The sequence below is a fragment of the Larus michahellis genome, chromosome 9, assembly GCF_964199755.1.
Source record: "Larus michahellis chromosome 9, bLarMic1.1, whole genome shotgun sequence".
Taxonomy (NCBI): domain Eukaryota; kingdom Metazoa; phylum Chordata; class Aves; order Charadriiformes; family Laridae; genus Larus; species Larus michahellis.
This window is the reverse complement of record NC_133904.1, coordinates 32,661,898-32,675,977: the sequence shown is the minus strand read 5'-3', so window position 1 is coordinate 32,675,977 and position 14,080 is coordinate 32,661,898. Positions and strand designations below refer to the sequence as shown.

General features: G+C 37.2%; 1 long non-coding RNA gene across 1 annotated transcript in view; it reads right to left on the bottom strand.

The window, feature by feature from the left end:
* Positions 1-14,080, bottom strand: part of LOC141748634 (uncharacterized) — a 58,725-nt gene extending 44,645 nt beyond the window's left edge. Inside the window, exons 1-2 of the long non-coding RNA XR_012589063.1 lie at positions 14,015-14,080; positions 12,583-12,721 (exon numbers count right to left, since the gene is read on the bottom strand). This is a non-coding gene — a long non-coding RNA (uncharacterized LOC141748634). The remainder of the gene's footprint in view (positions 1-12,582; positions 12,722-14,014) is intronic.

Below are 14,080 nucleotides of genomic sequence, written 5' to 3'. Positions count from 1 at the left end.
GCACCTAATATAAAAGGTATACTAATCTCATCATCTAAAAACCTGCCTCAGCTGATGCAGTAGCCTCTCTTAAGCGATCTTGAGCTTTCCTTTAAAGGTACTCAACCTGTGACAAATGTAATAACTAAATCGAAATGACAAGTTTTTGTGGTTATAGAGCTTTCTTTTCTGTTCTTAGTGACAATGAAGGGACATGAACACCGTCGCACAGGCAGGTAGCTTGTTTGGAGTCTTTACAGATGAACTGCAGTACCAGGGCACTGCAATACATTTGTGACCAATACTCCTCAGTGGGACATTAGTTGGAACTATACATTCAACAGCCCATGCCTAGAAATCAGAATGTACTAAGTATCATAACAAAGCTGTGTCAGAAGGACAGGGGTACATACCCCTAACCAGGAATGAAGCTGGCTTTTTCCTGGAGAAAGGAAGGGACAAACGATCCTCCTTACAGTCAGCTTAACAGCATTTTTCCATCCAGCTCATACTCCTACAGAATTGCACTGGCAGATCCTGGTCCCTCAGCTTCACCACAGTGAGTATTTCTGTACAATGGTTTGTTCTACACAGATACTCATGAAGACACTTATGGTCTATTTACTGCAGTTCTGCTTCTTCCATGAGAAAGGTGGGGAAAATGACTAAGAAGGTTTCTCTACATCCGTTTGAAAACACGATTATTTTCTGCCATTGTACTTCAGTTTCCTTTTTCCTGCTGCCACAGGCCATCAAAACGCCCTTGGAAATTAACACATACAGACGACACTTTTATACATTTTCTAGTAGTCAGCAGTACTTTATGTCTTGTACTGTCAATAGAAAAACACTTCTACATTAGCTTTGAATTTTCTCAAGGCTCTAGGTGTAGATTCAAAGCACTTTTTTTCCCTTTATAGTTGTGGAAAAGGTTGTTTATGTACTCAAAAGAGAAATCAGTACTATTGGTCTGTGCTACTTTCAGGTAAGTGGTATATAGCCAAGAGTAAACTTCAAGTTGAGAGAATATATGGGGGGGAAGGGGGATTATATAGATTCTACAGAAATACGTGTGTTTAAATATATATTTACATATATATGCAGGTACATGGAAGCTGAGATATCTGCTGTAAATCAGAGAACAATGAGGTTCTGGCATATTATGTAATGTTGAAGCCTCAATTGACACAAGTTCTGGTAAATTGTACTATTGTGCCAGACTGCTTTGGAAATTCTTTTGTACTACAAAAGAATTCTTTCCTACTACATTTGTAGTTTTGGGCCTATCTGTTCGCAGTGGTTGGCAGAGTTGCACGCACTAGCTAGCTGGGAGCTTTCAGGCCAAGGGATGGCAAGCAGATGTGAGGGTGTCCTGTGGGAGAAGGGACCCTGGCAGTTTCAGGCGTGGTGGGAAGGTGATGAACTGCTCTTTCAGGAAACACATGTAGGACAAGTCCAGTTCTCATATAGAGCCTCCAAACGCATGAGATCGTCACTACGTGATGTTAGCCAGTGTCAGAACGTTCTCAGAACACTTTGCCATGCTCAAGGGAAATGCACCAGTTGCTGAGTTACTGCAAACTCTTCTTTCATAGAATCATTTAGGTTGGAAAAGACCCTTGGGATCATCAAGTCCAACCATCATCTCCACTCCACACTCCACTTTCTGTATGAATGTTCTTTGTCTGTCAGAAAAGGAGATGCTAACATTTTAAAACATTCTGGTCTCCTAAAGCAATAGAGAGAGAGAGCTTTAATATATAGTCTGAAAAAAAGAAAATATTAAAGAGAGGAATATCCAGAAACACAGGGAAAGGTAAAGTGAACAAGATTTACAAATCCAAACAAAACCAGGTGCTGTGAAAGAGCCTTAGAATATACAGGAAAATCGTGAGAATATAAAGAAATCCCTTCTATAATGATATTTCAAGATATTTCAGTCTAAGACTTTTGGACCTATAGAAGTCCATTTATCTCAGTCTTTTAGACTTAGATAATGATAATTTCAAGATATTTCAATATACCAAATATGGAGTATTGGATGCCTAATAGTTTAAAATTTTGAACATCTACGGACAGCACAAAATCTGTAATAGAAAAACAAGCCACTTATCTAGGAGAGATTACTAAGAAAATTCTAAGTCCTTCAACAGTGTGGATCAAAAAAGACAATCACTCATCATCTACATACATAAATCCTAAGAAAATTTAATAAGGCTATTTACAACATTAACTTTTTTTCCATTCAAAATAACACGTTCCTTTTCTGCAATTTAGCTTGATTATTATCTTGCCAATATTATCTTAAACTGTTACACAGCAATTGTTTCTTCATTGAATAAGAAAATAGACAACCTTCTGAAGTTTAGAAAACCCAAACTTTCTTATAGAATGTTAGAAAAGAGAAAAGTCAGGCTGTATAAGTACCGCATGTTTTAAAAGTAGATTTCATGAGATGCTGAAATGCTGTTATGAATCTAAAAGCCAGCTGTACATTCTGAGGCTTTAAAAAAAAAAAAGGACAAAAGAAACAAACCCAAACACAGAGCACAAAACAAACCCAAACCAAATAATTGTTTCTTTTACTATAATAGTAGAGAAGTTAGTAATTGACCTCAAGATTAGCTCAGGCTTAAAGGGCACTTAATGCAGTTTTTCTTCTCAAAATGAGTTGACACAAATGCTTATTTTTGCTGATGATCGATGACCATCAACAGGGTGTTTTTGGTACATAGACCAATTTCTTCACTTCCCATCAATTAATGTAATTTCTGTTTCACAGACACTGCATATATAGTCATTAGAGAAAATGGCTGGATAATAAAACTGCCTGGTCAATGAGATACCGGTTTTAACACTCAGGCATTTAATTTCTTTTTTAGATTCTTTTTATCCAGGTTTTCAGCAGTATTGAGCAATAAGGAATGATGGAAACACTGACAAAATACACATTTTGTGATACACCTTTACTTTCTGAGAAACCAAACTGCAGGCCTGAAAGGAAGGGGGGACTCTCTTTAGGCTGAAACCCCCCTATTTTATCTTCATTCCTTTTCTCAAAAGTATTTTACCTTCTCTTGCTGCAGAAACTAAGCTATAAATCCTGAATTTATTGGATATAAGTGGAACGGTATGTGGAATTGCAAATGTGTTTCTGTGAGCAACACAAAGATTCCAGACTGAAGCCACCACAGCAAAATGGCGGGAGCAGCAGGCCCTCTCTGGGCCTGGAGAAACACAGCTCAGCTTTCTGGTGTTAGAAGAGTCAGTGGGATTAAACTATTTACTACCAAACACCTAGTATCGCAGTTCCAGGATATTTTTCATACTCTTACCTTAACAGTCAGTTTTACATGACAAAAACCCTCAAACCACTGAGGGTTACTTCAGAAGTACTCTCACAAGACTTTCAGAGGCCTCTGTGCATACTAAAGAACTCCCCCTTTCCCCCTTATTACTTCATGGTTTTTCTCAAGAAAGCAGAAGACGATATAATCGAATTCCAAAGTAATATAACACAGTAGATTTATTTGCCTAGCTTTCGAACTTCCTAAATATTTATGCTACTAAAAAAAAAAATTAATTAGACTGGAAAAGGAATGTGGATATAAGATACATAATATAAATAAAACCAAACATTAAAACCAGAAATGAAGGCAAGTAATTAGCCATTCATATCATTAAAAAAAGTAATCGCCTTATACCGTTCTAAAAGTTTGCTTTTCTTTTTATTTAGGTTTTGATATAAATTAGTTTCCTTCTGAAGATCCTGAGCAAAAGACTGTTTATAATATGAATAATATTTATATAATATTTATAATATGAAACTCTGCATCCCCGCCCTACTCCCCACTTTGAAAATACAGATGTCATCACGAAATAGAGTATATGCCTTTCAAAACAACCCGAAACTTAAAAATTTATCAAAGCCTGGACAGACTAGAGTCAGTCACTTCTTAAAGCCTTTATTTCCCATAGAAAAAAAATATTTGAGTAGGCCAGTGTCTGAATCACAGGAGGATTAAACTATGAATGCATACATAAAAGAAGGATTTATAAACATACAAGTACACCACTCTAGGAAAAATATTTAAGAGAAATAAGGTACAATTCCTAAGAGATTACTATAGCAAAACTTCTTTCAACTGTATCCTCTGAACAGGAGGCCCAGAAATCGTGCATTGTCCAATTTAGTAGTAATGGAAAGACCTCCAGCATTTTATCGCTGCACGGGAGATGCAGAACGAGTGACAGAACGTATATTTGAATCCATCAGGTTGTCTTCTGAAATAAAGCCGGTTGATCCCCAGACTGTATATGCAGCAGGTTTGAATGACATTCAACTAAAATGCTTTGCTAATGAAAAATATTCCAGAAATCTCAATAATGAAATCTCTTAAGGCAACAGCCAATCAGTCCTTTTTAACAAACAGAAACACACATCATTTTTGAGATAGGTTCAACCACAGCAGGATTAAAATACAGTAAATACTGTGCTTTGATCGCAAAAAGCAAAAAGGTAAATTGAAGTGGCAGAGAGAAGAGTACGAGCTGCTTCGTGACAGAATACCAGCAAGGCACACAGAGCAACATATGCACATTAAATTATTTCTCTAACACAATCAGTAAAATGGAATATATAAAAAAGATAGGAACAGCTATGGTGACAGTCCATAAATCTAAAATAAAAAAAAAAACCTACACCCCCCTTTCCTCCAAGACAGGAATTTCTTTCCAAAATGTGACCTTGAGCACAAAGAGCAGGGCTCCACTCACAGTGCCTTAAGTACTATAAGCAAATCTGTATTAATTAATTAGAAATACAGATATATTCTCTAATGTATGTCTTTTTTGTGTATGTGTTTGTTGTTTTTTTTTTTTTTAAAAAAAAACAGCACTACTGCTTGTAAAATTAGATAAAAGAGATGTGACCTGGCAGTACCACTGAGCAAGACAGCAGGAGTCTGTATTCCAGCTTTCCCAAGCAGCTCAGTTCTTTCTCAGAATAGGCGAGAATTACTACTGACATAAAATCTTTAATCTGGAAAGCGTTTATTTTTTATTAATATAGAGATGTAGTAATGCACCATAGCAAGGAAAATGTAGCTTCTTGTTGTCCAGGTCAATGTTTCAGCGCCAAGCAATCAGAATTTGAGCACAAGCATGGAGATAAATTCCATATTCACATTTGATGATCAATCCAAAGTAATAGATTAGGAGGGAAGCATCTTTAGAATCATAAGTATAAAACAAAAAAAGCTGCTAAAAATTATCCAACATTAGAAGAAAACTGCAGGGATGCTGATTAGAGGACAAGGATGTGTAAGCACAGTACAAAACGTGATTAATTTCACAGTAGTTAGCACAATATGCAAGTTTATGCATCACACAGAGATCACCAGTGTATAAAAAAATGTTGCTGAAATCATGTATGTATTTTTAAGAAAATATTCACAAAAGAAGTATTTAGCACTTTTAACTGAAAATTAGATTGTCTTTGTATCACATGTCTGAGTCTGATTCTCTGCATTTTCTCCAAATGATCACACCTTTGAAGTGGTTTTAAATTGCTATCACATCAAAAGACAAATTATTTTTGAAGGTTAGAAGTCATCTTGTCACCCTGTAATTTCTTTCATTACAACACTGTGTAGGAAAATATCTGAAATATCTATGTAAGATACCTTTGTTAGAGAAGTTCTTAGATATTCTCTTCATAGCACATACAAAGACAAATTTAAAAGAGAAGTAAAGTTCTGCCTGTTACTCACAGGTTGGGCTTTGTAGGGCAGCACTGTTTCCCATGACATCCTGTTCTAAACAGCTACTGGGTACCTTCTAGGATGCTGCTCTACAACAGGCAGGACAGCTACTCAATTACTTCATTCATGGAAGATAAGTATGAGTAAAGGCTTGAGGAAGAGTTTCAGGACTGTCTGGAAATAAATAGAAGCCTGACAGGCCTCTGCCCACTAGAGATTTATTTACCTCTCGCGCTTGCAGAACATTCAGCTACTCACTGTTAGGAACAAAGCAGCTATGATGTAAGATTTATACAGCAATAACGAGAGGATTTGTTAGCATGATTCTGATTATTCTGTAATGAAAGTCTAATGAAACTAATAAAGCTTTATCACAACCTGCAGGGATCTTACCAGAAGCCAGACAGAATATTTGAATTAGGTTGTGGGAGGTCTTCAGAAAGTCAAGAGAGAAACAGGTGCTAAACAGAAAAACCCCTTGGTAATGTACAAGCAAGGATATGTCAACTAACGTGGTCAGTTAAGCAGAAAACAGTATTTATATTGGTGTCTTTCGGTTTAAGCTATCTTGGATTGCTAGAAATATCTCCCATACGTGAGTTTCCAGAGGGCATCAAGAAGTTTTAGATTAATTTGACACAATTCCTCTGTATTGTTGACTTTGGACAATGCTCTTCTCAAGAGTTTGATATTAACAGGCAAGACAGTTTAAGATTTTTAATTCCTATTAAAGAATCACATTTATTACATGGGTATTAATGAATGAATGCATCTGATGTCTCTAACTTGCCTGTAATTTCTGTTCTTCAACACATATTTTTCTATTAATCTGTTCTGGATTCTGTCTACCTCTCTGAGGACCACAGACCATCTTTTTTAACTATTGCAAAGCCAGTAACATACAAAGAACAGTACTACAAATATGCTTTTCATTATCCAATCATTAAAAAGCTGTTATTTAGCATTCAAACATTCTTTAGATGATACTATAGAGCGTTTTCTGAGAGATTCATACCAATTTCATAACAACGCTACATTTCTTTTGCTCTCTTACACTTCAAATTTCTTACTATGAAACAGAAGAACTCTTCCTGTTTTCAGGTCTACAGAGTCAACAGCTTACTTATAACTCCTGAAGCAACTGTGAATGTTAAAAAAAATTATTCACAAAGGGAAGACTGGCCTTTATGAACCCATATAAAATTAGTGCAAATACAGTTCCTGGATTCCTCCGTTACAGAATTCACTCTGGTTTCTGAGGAAGAGCATCAAGACTCTCCTGAAAGCCTGGAAAACCAGCCAATTGTCATCTAGCTGACTTCAAACTCTGCAATGTGGTACTGCCTTTGTCCATTCTGCTGCCCCTTTGCAGGGCCAGGGGAGTTGCAATACTAGCGCAACAAGCTCCTTGCTTCCCTAGAACACAGTCCTTGCAAGACACCTTCAACTCTTCAAGCTGCTACAGCACCCGCTTACTCATTTTTGGCTCTGATCTACTTACAGACACTTCCCACTTCAAATTCCAGTTGGTGTTACCAGCAGAAAAAGACAACATACCAAATCAGGCTGTTTGCCCACAACTCAAGTGCCCAAATAAGCTTACGATGGCTAATTAAACACAATTAGTGCCCGCTGCTCAGAAGAACCATGTGAAAGCTATCTAGAAGAGTCACTCTACAAAGCTGTACGTAAAAAGTTTTTACAATAATAGCTGTATTTCTTCCTTCTTCATGCTACTGAGTCTTTCTGTCTATAGATACAGGTATTATGACATGCTTAGTAGAAAGCAGATGGGAATCAATCATCTTAAATTCATTAACCATTCCTTGTGACTTGTCTCAATGAAGAGCCAGTGGTGATCTACACGCATCTAGTCTATTTAGATTATTAATAATAATTTTCAATACAAAATAGACTGATGAAAATCTAAGATTTAATGAAATATTCATTCCCATCTGAATCAACAGAAAGCATTTTAACTCACTTTGAACGATTGTCTGAAGTTAACATCAAAGCGGTATGTAGGTATCTAAAGAAATTAATCAATCCTTAATTTAAGTAAGAACAGACAGGTGCTCTCCTGGACAGGGAAGATCATATTTCAGGATAAAACGCTGAATCCATCTAGATTCTGAAAAACATTTTGAAGTGGAAAAACACTTCAAAAAAAGTTAATATCCTCTGTGAAGAAAGGAAATCCAGAAGGGTGTTGCGAGAATCTTGAAGCACAGTCTCTAAAAGCCATCCTTCGATGACAGCAGCTCAAGGGAAACATTACCTTATATGTGAATTCTTTGGAAAGGCTTCTGAATTGCATCTGTCCGACAGATGCAATTGAGGTGCACAAAGACTGAAGGCTGAGCTGCCACTTTGTCAGTGAGTCCACTTTTGACATAACCTCAGAGTAATAATGTTCAAGCACAGTTCCCTTCATTTCATCACCTATATCCTTCATAAACCTTTTAACTTCAAGTCTGGGGTGTTTTGTTATTGAGTTTTGTGGTTTGGTTAGTTGGGCAGGGGGGTTTGCACTTTAGTTCAGTATAGCTTAAAGAAATGTTACCTCTGAGCCTAATTATCAAGGTTGCAAAGTCAGAGCATTGGGTACCTTGATAAATATTTCACTTGTGTAGCCTATTTTCTGCTGTATCCTAAGGGCAACAGAACAGGCCCTATTTCATACGCTGGCCAGACAGAGAGTTGGTGCAGCAGCCAGGAGTAAGCAGGAAAATTTTCTATACGAATGTGTCACATCCACTTATTAATGCGCTGTGTGCTGTTCCCAGAAACAGTCTTTAGCAAGGCTGAAAAAACATCAAAGTGACCTGAAAGCAAATTATTTAAAGACACCTTTAAAGTTTAAGTAACATAATTTATTTTTTAAATCGTTTAATGATTACTTATTAAGCAAATAATTTAAAAATCGTTAAAAATGTATGTACTGCATTCCAGTGTCTGTCCCCTAGCCCAAAGACTGCCTGTTTCTTACTGCTTTGAGGTTATGCTATTTTCATTTAAGAATAATGCCACCTCAAAGAAGATAAAAAATGAAAACTACTGTATCAGATCTTAGTGCATTTCCCATAGATGGTTGGGCTTGGGTTTTTTGTTTGGTTTTGGGTTTTTTTGTTTGGTTGGTGGTTTTTTGGTATTGGGTTTTTTGATGTTGTGTTGGGGTTTTTTTGCAGTGGCACAATAGCTTCCCTGCAGGCCCACCTGCCATAGAGGATGATTAGTTGCTAGGCAGTGAGTATCCAGTCTCAAAACTTTAACATAAATGTACATCTCAATGCTACACTAGGTCAGGTGATAGTCACTCACCCACCAGACAGCTGTTGACAACAAGCCAAAAGCAGCTCAGGCACAGACAAGTCCCAAGAACCTCCACTGGCAGGTCGCTACAAGGCATGTTGCTGCCTACTAGTAATGGCAAAAACATATTTACCAGGCTACACAACATTGTGAGTACTGTGTATGGTTTTGGCCTCTGTCTCAATAGGATACAGTGGTAGGAGACACGGGCAGCTAAACTGATCCAAGGGGATGAAGCACAGTTGCTTTTACAAGGGAGGGATGAAAGGCAAGATCTATTCCATCTGGAATGGAAAAGGCTGAAGGGGATATAAAATGAACATTTTCAAAATCATGAAGGCAACATATCCATCTAAACACAGAACTGTTATTTTTATAATCCTGCACTACCAAAACACACAGTAAAGGGAATAGGTACAGATGTACCTAGTATCCCTAATATATCAAGTGTGGATGTAGGAGAACTCTGAGGAGAATGGATAACCAAAAGTGACTAGGCTCACACAATTGCAGTATTAGTTTAAAATGCCACTGTTGGAGATCAAATATTGGCCTACATGGGCCAACATACCCAGCAGGTCAGTTCTGTTCTTAACAATTCGAGCTGTATGAGAAGAAAGGGAGATGTCCTTGGGCCAAATATATTGTTCATTTGCCACCAGGTCAACTCCAGACACTTCTTCCCTGTGGGATGATTCTGCTCTCTCATCAAATCATGGATATGCCCCTGTCTCATAAGAGTGGTAGAGGAAAGGCAGCAGCAGGCTGCTACTGCTGCCAGAACAATTAATGTAGCCCATAGCCAACCCCAAATTTCTTGACAGCAAAAAAACTGCAGGCAAGATTAACTGCATGCTCTGGAGTAGCTGATGAGCTGTTGGTGGGCACCACTGAAGCCATAGACCATTTGAACAGGTTTACCCTGCATAAGGGCAGAGACCTGGAACTACACATGTCGGAGAACACATCATTCTGCACTGACACTTAATTCAAAGGTTGAATAGACAACTTCCCGAGGACCAACTAACAGAATTGCCTTGGGTATGCTGGAGTTAATGTGGATAAACTGTGAAGGCCTTGTTAATGAGAGAGGTCTGTGTTAATCATGATAGGAAACTAACAAACAGCTCTTAGCCTTTTGAGGATCACTCCCACAAATACACTGCTGCTCACACAGAAAGAAAAAAAAATAAATCAACTTTTTCTCATCTCCAAGGGAAATATTTAAATGCTCAGAGGCTCAGCTCACTTCACTGTGTAACGTTATCTTACATGCAGCGTTCGCTTTTTTCATGCCACAAAACTATCCCCAACTTGAGTTATAAAAAAAAATACCTGCAGATTTTCCAAAATGTTATTATACATCTTCTTTTCCTTATCAATATTTTGTTCTTCTAAGAGAAATTTGAAGAAGTATGAACAGGATACACTTTCCTTCGTCAGTGATAAACACGCATTTAAAAAAAAGACGCATTGCTGAACTACAGCACAAATCAGTCCATTCTTTTCTTTGCTTATTAGGTACGCTAAGTATTTGCAACCTTCACATCATCCAAGGAGAAACAGCTCCATCTAAAGGTTAATTGGCTGCATATTCTCCTGCCTTGTGTTTTCCTTTTTCACATTAGCTATCTCTTAAGCATCATAAAGAGTGGCAGTAGTATGTTTATAGAAGTTAGAAAGTGAAGGACATAAAGTGGAAGGCCATGACCTAAAGCTGGAGGGGGAGCCAATTTCCCTACCTGAACAGAAACTTGACACCAGAAGACCCATTAACATTTTGTTCTTCCTTTGAATAAGCTCATATGTTCTCAGTTTACTTATATTTTCATGGTCTCTGCTGTATTAAATGACTTTCGGTTTGCAGTTTACTATCCGATATGACATACAGTCTTCAATTTTCAATCAATTTCGTCATGAAAACAAGAACTCAAAATCACTTTTAAGTGCCCTGTCTTTTAAAGCTATCCAGAAGCCTCTTATCCCTCCTAAATGTTACTGTATTGAATGGAAGTACATCTCAGAAAGAGACCTTTTGCTTGCAAATATCTGATAAATGGCATTGGAAAACATTCAGAAAAGCATTCCTAGCGGTACTGATGCTCATCTCTGAAAAAGCGTAGTTTAAGAGTATGCTGCCTGTATCAACCAATATCTTTTTACTCATCCTTATAATGATACCATGAAGTTAATTCTCAAGACAGTATAACTGCATTTCCCAACATTAAACCTGGAAAGTTAACGTTTTACTCCTCATTTCACAGTACAGTGAGTTAGCCACAGCTAAGAACTAAATAGGAAGTTATTTTATATAACTTTAAGAATATTCTGATTAAAGGTTTCTAAATTCTTTTTAGTCTTTCATGTCTATGTAATCCTGAGCACAATTTGTGCACACTGTCAAAGCAATAGCAACGTTTTAATAAAGGCAGGCATTCAGCAAGGATGAAGTACTTTGGGACTGCAGCCATAATTACCAATCATAATTGGCATTAAGGTAAAAATAACGACAAAAAACAAGCTTTTCAGAGATGAAATCAAGAAGTGTTCACTATGACTATGCAGTGGTTATTGAAGTGCTATTCTTAATCTAGACAGAGAATTAGTAACCAGAGAGGAAAAACATGATTATATTCCAGGTAGCAAAATATTGTCTGTGGTTAGTTATGCTCAAAGCAAATTCAACAGTACAGGTTTTGATTCCTATCTGGGATTTAGCCATACTTCCGCTATACCCAAGAAAAGGACTGCCTTGGATCTACTTATGACTTACTCCAGTACCATTTTATTCCATAATAATGTTGATAAAATGTATTTACTTTCTATAATTTATTCAACATAATTTAGAAAATAGTAAATTGAGAAATAACACAGCCAATACTGAAAGTTCTACTGCACATTTCCTTGACTGCAAAGATGAAAAAGACTACAAACCCAATCACTTAGGGAGTACCTAAGCTGTCAGGTTAGCAAAGTCTTTTTTTTTTTTTTGGTCAGTATCCCTGGTCCCCACAGTGCCACCTTCTCTAGTCCTAGATCTGTAGCATTCCTGCTATTTATCTTGTATTGCAGCATCGGATTATTACAATCTGATCCTATGCACCAAACTTCACAGTAATTCCTCTTCATCTCTTCTCCTTGGGGAGACAGCTGGCATTCTTTGTAACACAGAGACTGAAATTTAAAATCTAATGAAGTCTACTTACAGTACAAATTTCATATTGATTAACCATAATAAGGATAATAGCAGCACCCAGAGGCATCTCGAAGAGTCCAGCAGGACCAATACCAAACCAGACACAGTGAACAAGACAGTAATCCTTGTCATCATCCTATGATTCTCCTAAGTGGCTTACTTATCCCTTCTGCAAGTTTATTCATATAGTATTCAGAAGACACCTCCTGTACATCATTTTGGACTATTCCACAGAGGCAAAGAGGTATGCAATTTAGTACAGCTACTCCCCCTTCTTATTACATCCGCCTGCAGAACTGTGATGGTGTAGAATGGAATTTTAGTTAGACTTACCAATATCCATCATATTTCCAGGAAGAAAATCAGGAATAACGTTGTATAATCCTACGGGAAGTTAGTCTCTCTTCTGACCAAAAGATGTAAATTCATTGCTAGTAGTAGTTTTTAGGTGACAGCATTTCAAGGTGTGTAACTGTAAAAATGTATGCAACAAAAAAAATAAGTGAACCAAAATAACAATCCACAGAATTTATTATTTTTTTCTAGCAAACACATAAAATTCAGGGGCTTAGAATTTTTTTCAGATTTTTCTTCAGTTTCTGTTCCATGACAGAAGGTAAGCAGCACAGGGAATGTCTTTACAGGGCTTCCCACCTGGACTGGACTTCATCTCGTTCACATTAGCTAAGAACAGAACTACCCTGCTGGGTCAGACCAATCACCCACGTAATCCAGTATCCTGTCTCCAACTCACAGCAGCACAACAGAGAAATAAGAGTTGGGAATAGGACACCTGGCACCTAAATTCTCATCCAAAGCTTTTACGTATTACTAAAATACCCTCTTCAAAAATATCAACAAAACAAAATATAAGAGACTACTGATTTCTTAATAAACAGTATCAGCAACTGTCCTTTCAGATTTCAGAATTTATCCAGGTAAATCCAACGGACTTTTACACCAGCTATCAGTGGCTATTGTTTTTTCCCTTAGAAAAATAATACTTGGTTTACATCTTTTTTTGCACAGGACTCAATACCTTCAGCAGCAGTTCTATACAATTCTTGCGATTGAATAATCCTCTGCAAAAAGCTAATATGGCCAGCCTAACCCATGCATTATACAGAATCTGTAACCCAGCGTAATGGTATACAAAAGAGACACAGACAGTGAAAGTAAATCAGTTTGTTGATCTGATTTAATCTCTTCTATTTATCTACCACACAATGTCCAAGACCAGTTCTGGAAATGTCTGGTTAATCTATGATGATGCTTTTCGCTGCAGTCTTGCCGCTGGTTGATGGCAGCATGAACATGGCAAAAGCAAGTGGGTTTTTGCTTTGCTTCCACTTATTTTCCAAATACGTGATAAAGCCAAGCTGTAATCCTACCACATCTGTAACAAGACTGTACATATGCTTTGTGCCCCTCTCTGTACCCCCCATTCCACCAATGTCTGTTCTGCAGCAATCAGTATAGGTGGCCAATAAATGCTAATTATCTTTTGTATTAGCTGTTAGGCATTAAAAAGCGCTTTATCTCTAAATTTATTTTATTTTTTTTTATTGGCAGAAAGTCCAGCCTGAATAGCAAGAATTGGCATGCCGGGAGAGGGGTCGGCATTGATCGAGGTATTTCATGAAGATTTTCCAATAAATACAATTCTAACTTAAAATAAAATACTGAAAAGCACTATTCTGTATCTGTTGGATTTCTGTGTTCAAAAAAAATCCTTAAAAACCCAAGTCTTTCTGAGACAACTTACCCTAGAGAGTTTTTCCAGAGGCTGCTGTGCTTGCTTCTGTTATTGTTCATCAATTCTGTAAAAATA